This window comes from Bemisia tabaci, chromosome 10 (assembly GCF_918797505.1).
Source record: "Bemisia tabaci chromosome 10, PGI_BMITA_v3".
NCBI classification, from domain to species: domain Eukaryota; kingdom Metazoa; phylum Arthropoda; class Insecta; order Hemiptera; family Aleyrodidae; genus Bemisia; species Bemisia tabaci.
The window spans coordinates 2,858,662-2,870,585 of NC_092802.1; the positions used below are offsets into that span (position 1 = coordinate 2,858,662).

Sequence of the window (11,924 nt, forward strand, 5' to 3'; positions counted from 1 at the left end):
GCAGAGTATTCACTTTTGTACAAAAATCCGCACAACCGTTTGCATGTAGAACATTGAATAAAGAATTTGTATGAAATTGTTTATTGCAACTACGGCTAAAATCAAACTAAAAAAACTCAAATTCGCTTACGTCTAATTGCCTAATTTTTTTAATTGTTTATTGCTTCATCTGAAAGTGCTTAAAGAGCTGATTTCACAGTTTTTTTTTTTTTATAATTTTTTTTCTGATATGGGAAATAGTTTAAAATAGATTTAAAAGTGAGAAAATGCACCGCCTAGTGACGTCATCTGGCGGGCAGTTCCCATTTAAACACACGTGTTTTGGCAGATTAGATCATTTTGTCATATCTTCTCCAATAATTTTCCAATTCATGAACCAAGGGTATCTCGTGTTCAGTTCACTCGGTAGTTTCCACTTAAACACGAAATTCATCTTTCAGACACCTGCAAATTCTTTATTAAAGTTGGCATCAACTGGTGCAGCTTGGTTTTTCTCTGCTTGACGCGGTTTGTCTCTGGACGCGGTCTAAATAAGCGTGTTAACGACTGTTACGCTTAAGATTTGGATGCAGTGGCGTGGCGCGTTTTGCGATAGATCGATTGATCGGCCATTTAAACATACGGAAAAAGTATCGATAAAACAGGGTGTTCGCAGCGAACACCTTAATAATCGATTATTTACCACAGCTTCAAATGGGGAAATATCGATGGATCGCAAAGCATGCCACGCCACTGTTCGGGTGTGCTCTGTTCTCTGTATGCTTCGCGATAAAATGATTTTTTCGGCTTGTTGAATTTTTCTGGGATCTTTTTGAGGTGCCATCTATCGATAAGACTTGAAAACTTTGCTGAAGCAAGCTTCGGTTTTTAGCCAGACCTATTAATCATTTCATTAACTTAACTGACTTTGGGTTTTTTGCCGACTTTCACTTAGAAGGAGCGAAAATCTTACACAGAATGCATGGAAAAAAGTGATAGGGGTCAACCCTAAAATTGAATCATTGAGAACGAAAACGCACTAACTCGGTAACTCGAAAATGCTTAATTTTCATTGAAGACAGTCATAGTTCATTAAGGGCATTGAAGTTAGCGCATTTGTTCCAACTTTGATCTTTAAAATGTCCTAAAGAACTTGCCTTTCGGCACCAAAAATAGTTTTCTTGGACTAACTTTTTCACCAACTGTGCAGTTTTGTGTATGTCTTGATTGTTTCCATTTTTTCGAGTTGGTGTGTTTTCGTTCTCACTGATTCAATTTATGGTACTATCCCAATTTGTAGGTTGACATGAACATTTCCATTTAATTTTAGTCGTGCCGCGCTCAATTTGGGGTGGTGCCGTATCATTTGGGCTGGTAAACCTAATTTAATTGGGGTGGTACTACAATTAATTGGAAATGTTCACACCATTCACCAACCCCGTGCTCTTTTCTCCATGTGTAGTTATGAAGTTCCGGTGAGAGTGTTTAAAACGAAAAATTCAGGTTATTGAATATTGATCCACTAAAATCAAAATTTACAAGATTCGTGATTTCAGCGTTTATATCACGCTATCGAACGATATCAAGATTGTTAACCCGAGAAAAGCTCAAAGAGCAGGGAATAAGGCTTTTGGGAGCATCGCGTTTTCTTCGCGGGGCTTTGAAAAATTGCAAATCGACCAACGGGGCATTGTCCTCCAAACAAGGAAGAGAATCGATAATACTTCACACCCTCTATCCTCCTGAATGTTCACACTCAAGACTCGGGGTCAATGTCTCAGAGAAAGCCCAACACTCGGTCATTGAGAAAAGGAAATGTCATGAGCGTAAATCGATGAGTCAAGAAGGGTTGAAATAATTGCGGCCATCCTATTCTGCTTGCTTATTTATACAGTACGCTAGCTCTACCCTTTCAAGCTGATAACATTTCAGCATGCGTAACACACTCAAAGTCTTCGTCTTACCGATTTGATTGAAAGGTTTGCCGAAGTTTTCGCACCAACTTAAGAGCGGCAAAAGTTGACTCGCATAACGAACTTCAAGATAAACAGGGTGTCTACTAAAACAGGCTGGCCAAAAATCAGTACTTTTACAGTACTTTTTCAGTACATTCATAAGAAATTCAGTACCTCCTCCACAGAAAAATTCACGATTTTTTCAGTACCTCCTCCACAGAAAAATTCACTATTTTTTCAGTACCTCCATTTGACGCAATTCGAAAAATTTCAAAAATTTGAACTTCTCACTCCAAACAAAAATGCAACAAAATTAACAAAAATTCCGGACCTCCTTGCGGAATTTCCGCACTTTTTCAGTACTTCCGGAGCGCTCTTTAAAAATCAGTACTATTTCCGCACTTTCCGGAAATCCGGACTTGTAGACACCCTGTTGAAGCAGCTTTAAAATTGGACGTATTTCTATCAAACGGAAATATGTGCATTGAGACATGAGCCCTGCGACCCGTAAGGTTATATGCATAACAGGGCTCACATCGCAAAATGCACGTAGTTCCGTTTGACAGAAATACGTCCAATTCTTCGATTCAAGTTCATAGTATGTTTTCAAGACGAGTACTAAGAACACAAAAATTATCACATAAAATCAAAGGAACTGAAAATTGGCGGAAACCGTCAGCCAATCGGAGACGACTCTCATTCTTGCCTTTAAAAAGGGGAGGGTCATCAGGGTCACAGGATGCGACCATTTGAACTCATAGGATCTACTCTCGTCTGGTCACCTAGATGAATGTACATCACGATTTTGTCACACGGAGCATTGTTCGCCTTCAAGTATGAGAGTAGGCCAAAACAGTGCTACAGTGTTAAAATTGTCGCATCCTTACAGATGAGCCAATTTAAACATGGTTTTCAACATCTCTACATTTTCGAAATGTATTTTGCGGTACAGGACTTTTAAGGTAATTTTTCTGAGATGATATGCTTTGTTAGCTTTTGTTAATTCACTTAGTGTTTATTTTAGGATGTTCGCACAACGCATTGTTCCTTTTCAGAAATTTTGGGTGGAAACATGTCATGTAATAATTATTCAATTAAATTTTCATCCAGCACTAGTCAATGGATTCATTAATGTCGAGGCTTTTGTTCTGAAACCTTGTAACGGAGATACGTTTTTTTTTGCACTTTGGCCATCGATTGTGTGAAATTTCGGGAGGAAACACATCACGTATTATAAAACTTCAGTTCAATTGAGGGGTTTGGAGGACAAGGCGCATAAATGCAGAATTTGAAAAAAATTGAGGATATTAATAAATTCAAGTGAAACTAGTCTCCATGCATAATATTATAGAATCTCATTCCCAAATTCCAATTTTGAAGCATCAAAAAGTCAGTTTTTACTTTCTTCCCGCCATAAGGATCCATGTGATTTCGAAACTTTTATTTCTGGAAATGGCAAAAACTGCACTTATGCGCCTTGTCCTCCAAGCCCCTCAATTCTCATTCGGCTGCATTCAATGGATTCATTAATTCTGAGCGAGGCTTTTGTTCTTGATTATTAGGGAAACCAACGAGAAGCTGTGCGATTCCGGACGGAGTTAAATTGCACACCCACACCTGCATACAATGCCTTAAAGTGCATGGAGTCGTTAGTCATTAGTCGGAAGGTCGGCGTGGTGATTCGCATACTCATATAAGAGGTGGCCTCCATCATTGGCACGACTCGACGCGGAGCGATGAGGTGAAGCAAAAGGAGCATAATCGAGTCAACTTCCTTGGCACAGCGTTGCATTTTTCCCAAAGAATTTCTGGTAACTACCGTTAGCATAGCGTTTTCAGTCGCTCCATGAACGGGTCTTGGGACAACTATATGTACAATTAACTTTCAGGGCTTATATAGAAGAACTTTTCACAAAGAGTTTTTAGGTGTCTTACATTTTGTGAATTTCATCTTTAAAATGGTACTGCTAGGAAAACTGAGTACGAGGACATCCTTCACTGGAAAAAAAAACACATTGGATCTAGAGTCCAGCCTCTAGAAAACATTGACAAGATAAAAGACTCTTGAGTCAATCAGATTTAAGCTTAAATCAAAAGGAAATCCGCTCAAATTAAGAGGCTTGGTTCTTGATTTAAGCTTAAATCTAATTTAATCAAGAATATTTTTTCTTGTCGATGTTTTTAAGAGTCTGGACTCTAGATCCAATGTGTTTTTTTTTCTAGTGTTAGATTAGACTATCTACATCCTTGTGGACAGGGCTCATGAGTTAAAGACCCCCCTGATCGTCGTCTCTCTCGTCGTTGCCGCTGACGTCACTGGCGTTTTATATTTCCCATTCATTCTTATGGCCCGAGCACGAACGAGCACACCTCATCTTTTCCTCTGCACATAGTTCTGTTTGATAGAAGTACGTCCAATTCTAATTCCGATCCTATTCCTTATGACGTAAACAGATATTTAATAAGCAGAAATGCTCTGGATGAAAATCTTCAATTCTAACCAGAAGTCATTTCGAATGGAGGACGTTTCCCGCATGCTTTGACTAAACTCCAGGTTCACAGCTTGCTATTGACCTTGCTTAGTTGCAACGTTCGTGACTTCACCGACTCAGCTTGGGAGTCATTTTAATGCCCGTCTTTGAATCAATCCAAGCGATTGACCTCTAGACCTGCGGCAAGCTCCAATAATTCATCTTGAGGAATTCAGTTCGATTCAACCTGCCAGTAAGCGGAATTTTTAAGCACGCCGTCAGAAATCTCGGAGTAAATCACGTATGCTGCCGTGCTAAGGAAGAACGCCGTATGAACATTCGAAAGTTGCCAAATTTCCTTTGATAAAATGTTTATTTTTGAGGAAAGTTATGAATATTTTTCCTTGAAATTTTCAGGAATTTCAGATCAAAATACGACCAAAATTCTCTGAAAAATTGGAAGAAAAATATTCATAAATTAACCAGGGAATCCGCCTTCTATGGAAGGAAATTCGGCAACGCCTGAAGGCTCATACGGCGTTATTCCTTAGCACGGCATAATTCTGAACGACGACCGCATACAATTTCCAAAAATCGGACTCAAACGCGGAAGCCTTCAATAGAATGAGGCATTCCACGACTCAGGCCGAGATTAGAAAGTCATTTAGTGGACAACCGTCGCGTCGTTACGTCATATATTATGACTTTCACAGGAAGTCCGAATCTATTTACCGGCACCCATGCGCGGTCCAAGATGAAGACGGGAAACCTCGCCGGTTTCGGCCAATACTGCCATGCTAAGGAAGAACGCCGTATGAACATTCGAATGTCGTCAAAATTTCCTTCGATAAAATGTTCATTTCTGAGGAAAGTTGTGAATATTTTCCCTTGAAAATTTCAGGACTTTTTGGTGGAAGTAGCGAGGATAATTATCTGAAAATTGGAAGAAAAATCTTCATAAGTTTACCAGGAAATTCGTGTTTTATCAAAGGAAATTAGGCAACGCCTGAGGGTTCATACGGCGTTCTTCCTTCGTGCGGCAGAATATAAACCAGTTCGGCACGACTAGCATGAACGGGACCGCCGCGTGTCGTAGCTCGTCGAAAAAAAAGAATTTGCAAACCAGTTCTAATTTTGGGATGTTAGCGATTCATTCATGATGAAGCCAAGTAGTGCAGCTCGAGCTACGGGCATGATTTATTGGCTGCATTTTGATGACGTCACAAGCTTGATTCATATTCTGCCGTGCTAAGGGAAAACGCCGTATAAATATTCGAGAATTGCCAAATTTCCTTCGATAAAATATTATATTTTGAGGAAAGTAATGAATATTTTTCCAAGAAATTTTCAAGAACATTAGGTAAAAATTGCGAACAAAATTACCTGAAAATTGTAAGCAAAAATATTTTCAATTTTTCCCCGAAAACTTGTGATTTACCAACGGAAATTTGGCAACGCCTGAAGGCTAATACGGCGTTTTTCCTTAGTACGGCAGGATTCGACCCCAAATGGATAAAAAATGGTTCCAAGAGACTTCGTCCAATCCTAATTAGACCAATACATTGTTAGTCCAAAAAATTCGTCCAATAAGAATTGGTCCAGTATTAACCGTCCATGATATTTTCATCCAAGGTGCTAATTTGTCGAACATACAACTTGCTCACTTATCATTTTGTCCATTTCTTAATCAACGGAATGGACAATATGCGTCAAGTAAACAATTGAATAGTTCGCACTGGAAGAAATGAACAATCTAATTGATTTTCTATTTGAACTGCGTTAGGCAAAAAAAACCGAGCTATTGTGCTATTGCCTGATTTGATTTTGACAATATAATTTTTTACAAGAAAAACGGCTGCGACGGATATTTTTTTGTAAATAATCATTGAATCGGGTAAATAATCAGTGAATTTACTGCATGGTGTGAAATAAATTCCTAAACATTTTCAAAAAAATCTGCACAAACGTTCTCTTGTAAAATATTAAATTGCTTCGTTAAATTCGGGAGTAGCTGATGTGACTGTGGTTTCTCCATCTGCTAGACGCGATCCGATTGGCTCCGGCGAAGGACCCCCACGCGTCTGGTAAACATGTGAGTTGGAGCATCATCACAAATGCTCATTAGAAAAACTGGCGGTTTTAGTATCTTGGTTGAAGACCTGCTCCTGGCAAAAGAAAGATCTTTTTCGGAGCATGAATTAATAAAGAAATAAAACATATATTTACGAATACATACCTTGGAATAGCTGTGTGCTAGCGATTGCTTCCAGCTATCAACCAGAAGTCTGCAACAAACCAATAAAATTTAAATTAGATTAAGTGCGACACTCTGTTACATAAAGTGCATAAAAACTTGTATAGTTTTTGAATCAGGTAACGAAAGTCTGGGATACGTTGCTGACTTTTGAAAACATTAAACATCTCATAAACCCAATAATGCGTCTTCCTGAGATTTTTTTGAATTCTTACTGATTAAGATTACTCCCGAATGACTGAATGGAATACATGGATCTGGGGACAAAAAATGATTGAAACTGGTCGACAGAATGGTGTACAAAAAATCTAGGAGAGACACATTTGGAATCTTTAAAGAAGAAAAAAAATCATATAACCAGAGCCAAGTCTTAGTCTGAACCAAAGAACCAACTTTCGAAATCTGCGGATTTAATATTAAATGCACATTTCAATTGTTGGATCGCAATCGAATCGATGCATCCGTACCGTAGGAATGTTAATTCGTCGCCTGCCCTGACATAAGGGCGTAACTACACTTTGCAATGAACCCTGTCTTCCATACATTTCAATGCTTTTCCGGGCTCATTCAATGTGTACTTACGCCCTTATGTCAGCCAAGCGACGAATTATGGAATGATCCTGGTCGAAACAACCCTCTCTTGGCAGTGTTAACTATCGATCAAGGTCGTTCGATAACGGTTCAACAAACCGAGCGCTGGTTTTCCCGAAATATCTTTCAACGACTTGGCCATAATCCCGAAAGACCTCCAAAATCATCTCACTCCCCGAAGAAATTTATTTTTGAGCCTTCACGTGGGTCGGATCATTGAATAACTGGGTCATCGAACGCGGCAGGGTGAGTTCAAGACTCCGAGGTGGTGATGTGAATGCCGGAGCCGCTTCGAACGGTGACATTTCGAAGGGCCCGCTTCCGAGTGAAGCCCCGGTCACACAGGCGGCGCTAAGTTGACGACACCAAGTCAAACGCGCCACCTAATCTGCCGTGCTACGGAAAACGCAGCATGAACATTCGAAGGTTGCTAGATTTCTCGTGATAAAATGTTTATTTTGGTGGAAATTCATCACTGGAAATGAAAGACGCTTGGATCTGGAGTCCAGACTCTTAAAAACATTGACAGAAAAAATACTCTTCATCATTTCCGATGTATTCCTCCGTAGAGCATTGGTAGCCACTTGATGAAAAATAACCAGGTTTGTCATGTAATGCGGCGTCAGGAGTGTAACGGATCGTGTTATTGACGTTAATCCCACGTTAAACTTGATAATTAAAAAATGGCCAAAACGTAGCAACAGTGGACTCAAATACAATTTTCTTCTGCATCAGTCGATAGAGCGAAATTTTCTGCATTTTTTGGTATAAAATACGAGCTCTGCGACTGCATTTTTGGGAAAGTTATGGATTTTTGAAGGATACGACTTTAAAAAATGGCAACGCTGTTTCCCCGCGGTTTTTGCCTAAAAGCAGCCAGATGTAGGCCCAAAATGACCTATACAATCATCCACCAAAGTTTCATACAATCCGCAGGGTCACTTTTTGGGCCGTTTTGCATAACCCTCTTTGCTATTGGAATCAGTTATCAATTCGCAAATCCAGTTTTGAGGATGCGCAAATTTAATTTTTAGTTGTACCAACGCGCGTTTCACCTAACCAAAGTTACTACTCCTGCGTTAAAGTCTCCGAGTCATTCCGAACAGAGATTCCCCTTCATTTGGTAGATACGCAATTATACCTCCTCTGAAGTCGCAATAGTTGTATCACACGTTTCGCCCCAACCAACTTTTCTACTCCCGCGTTAAAGTCTCTGAGTCACCGGAGAAGAGACCAAGCTCTTTTCCATTGTTGTGATTAATTATAGAGTCTGGAAAGTTTAGTTGCTTGATTATTGTGATCGCATTCATGAAAAAGGGACCTTATTTTCCGGAATAAAATTTCCAAACATTGGACGGTGCGCAAGAAACGATTTTCGGGAGACGCCTGCAAAACTGGGAGAATACTTCAAGCATCACGCCCGATCGATCTTGATAAAATCGTCGTAGCTCTCCTGCCGTAAAGGTCGTAATTTTACATCCACTTGAGCCCTGCTCTGCCGTAATATGGAAAAACTCCGCGTGAATCTTCAGGCGCTGCCAAATTTCCTTTGATGAAACGCGAATTCCCTACGGTAAACTCACGAATATTTTTCCTTCCAATTTTTCATATAATTTTGTTGGATTTATGCTAAAAGGAACTATGTGCATAGGATTGCGTGAGACATAGTTCCTTACATACATACATTCATGTTATCCGTTCAATACTTTACTCGGTCGATTTTTATCGACGCGATTATTTTTCAACCAACAGTTCCCGTCCGGTAACACGGCATGAAGTCAAAGACTTGGACGTGTTTATGCTAAAAGGAACTATGTGCATGGGGTTTGAATGAGACATAGTCCCTTTTGGCATAAATGGCGTCCACTTGAGCGACGCAAACGCCTCTCATCAACGGCAACACGGATGTTCGAGATAATTGGACTGCATTTTGCAATTGTGAACTACAATTTTCCAGCTCAATTTAGAAACAACTGAAGAAAAAAAAAACACTAAGAAATGGCCCGAAAACTGTATGTAACAAGGTGGAGAAATGGTGCTGGGTCCACACCATTTCGCGGGGAAATCAAAGCCAAGGAGTTCCAAAAATTAAAATTAGAGTCAAAATTAATTTTTTGAGCTCTAATTGAAAATTAATTTTGACTCTAATTTTAATTTTTGGAACTCCTTGGCTTTGATTTCTCCGCGAAATGGTGTGGACCCAGCACCATTTCTCCACCTTGTTTAGAAACAACGTATGTACCATTGGTTGCGCTATGCACATAAGTGTTTTTACAGATATGTCAGAAATTATCGTTCCGAATTGCAAAATCTAGTCCAGCACGCGGTTTTTTGCGCGCGACCGAGTTCGTGTCGCACGGTGCCAGTGGCACCGTGGCTGTGCCGCCACGTAGCGTCGCGTCGCGTCACAGCAAGCCCGAACGGCTCGGTCCCCGAAAATGCAGGTTCTCCTCCTTCCGGAAGAGGACGCTGGGTGAAGAACTGAAGAAGCCGAACATTGGTATTCCTTCACACGCGCAGGACGCGTCCCGGACGGCTCGGAAGATGGCCAAGCGCTCAAACGTTTTTGGAATTCGTCAGAGCCGTTAGACTCACGACATGACGCTTCACGTGCAGGATTTTTTTTTTTTTTTTTTTTTTTTTTTAATGAAAAAAAAAACAGGAAAAAGTATGACAGGGTTGCCATAGAAGTTGGAAAATGAAATTCCCTGATTTCTCTGACATTTTGGTGAAATTCTCTGACAATTGAGCAAATGCTAGATTGCTAAAAAGACACATGTAGTTAGAAATAGTTTTCAGGTAAACTTGAGTGATGAAAACGTGAGCCAGAGATGCATAATTTTTTACAATTTCATTTTTCAGGTGCGAATGCATTTCAGGACTCAGTCCAATCACCAGAGCATCAGCTAAAGACACATTCTGATGATGGGACTGAGTCCTGAAATGCATTAGCACCTGAAACTGAAATTGTAAAAAATCATGCATCTTTGGCTCACGTTTTTATCACTTATAATAAGTATACATAGATGCAACAGGCGGCTCAACATTTTTCAAAAGTCGTTGTTTGTAACGTCAAATCCACTCGAGAAACCAAATGAAGGTGACTCGACGATTTTCCCGTGTACTTTCAGGTATTTCCGGACATTATAAAATTCCCTGACTTCCAGTTTTCCTGGTATTCTCTGCAGTGTGCAGCGCTGGTATGATACTTTTCCATAAAATCCTGGCTGATTTCCCGACCAGAGATGCCCGGTGGGATGTTGAGACGACAGAAGTTCCACTGAAAAAAATTCTCGGCGTTTTTACCAAGGTCCGTTGGTACCTTTACCATCTCACTTTTTTTACCAATTATTGGTAATTTTACCAAGACAGACTGGTAAGCTTACCTAAAAACCGGTATTTTTACTGTTTTTTTCAGGTAAGAATACCACTTTTATTGGTAATCAATTCCCGGTAACTTTGCCATTTTATCTCGGTAATTCTACCACATTCGATAAAAAATATTGGCGTTTTTACCAAGGTCCAGTAAAATTACCGAGAAAGTTCAATAATTTTACCGAGATTTCTCGGTAAAATTACCAATTCCATAATGGTAATTTTACCAGAAAAAACTGGGATCAAATAGAACCCTGAATTCTTGGTAATTTTACCCTTTTCTTAGTAAATACACAGCAGATTTTTTTTCAGTGTGACTCGACGATTTTTTTCCCTGAACACTTCCAGGTTTTAGTCGGACTTTTTTAAAAATCCACGACTCCCTGGTTATTCCTAGGTTATTCCCTGACTGGTGGCATGGCCCTGGTATGATAATTTTTACGGAAAAATCCTGGCTGATTTCCACCCAGCGATGCTCCGTTGGGATTTTGCGTCCGACAGATGTTAGGAACTCCTGGAAGAAGGATCCTACCTAGGAACATCCTAGGCAAGATCCCATCGTTTACCGGACGTTACTGGCGTTGGATCTCAAGGAGGGATCCGACCGTTACCGAGGTTACTGGCGTTAACTTAGGAAGGGATCGGCGACGCCGTTGCGAAAAAATCGAGGGGGCACTAACCGAACGGAGCGCAACAAGGACGGGTGCGTTTAACGATTGGCCGTAAGCGTCAGTACGTGAGCTGACTGATTCGTGACGTCAACCACGTCACCGGTGCGGCATGGCTTGGCCGCTTGGCCCGGGCCAGCACCGCATACGACCGAGGTCAGGGCGAGTGCACACGGGAGCGTTCTCGTTCGGGGCAGGTGATTCCATCGGAGTTGCCAGACGTCGCGCCACTGCTCCATTTAGAGACAGATTGGAACAATCGAGAAGCACACTAAGAAAAAATGGTTCGATTCTACGAGCCGCACGTCCGTGTTCCATAATCGATCTAGAGTACCTATACAGCGGGCCGAATATTGATACTTAAAGACAAAGCTATAGACAAAGGGGACAATAGGGAGTATAGAGCTATCCTATTAGTTGAATCCTAGAGCGTGGTTCGACCAATAGTTTCGCATCGTAGGTTAGACTTACTCTTTTAGGAAAAAAGTGAAATCTGGAAACTAATTACCACCAATTTTCACCTTATATTTCCTCCATCGCCCACTCCTATAACCAGGGTGTTACTTGGGGTTGTAATAGGGTCCTGCAAAAGATATAGCTGATTGTGACGTTTAAAAATGCACACTTAAAA

General features: G+C 40.5%; 1 protein-coding gene across 3 annotated transcripts in view; it reads right to left on the minus strand.

Annotated features, from left to right (window-relative positions):
- LOC109035107 (putative ferric-chelate reductase 1 homolog) overlaps nt 1-11,924 on the minus strand; it is a 170,740-nt gene that overhangs the window by 85,977 nt on the left and 72,839 nt on the right. The window lies entirely within an intron of this gene.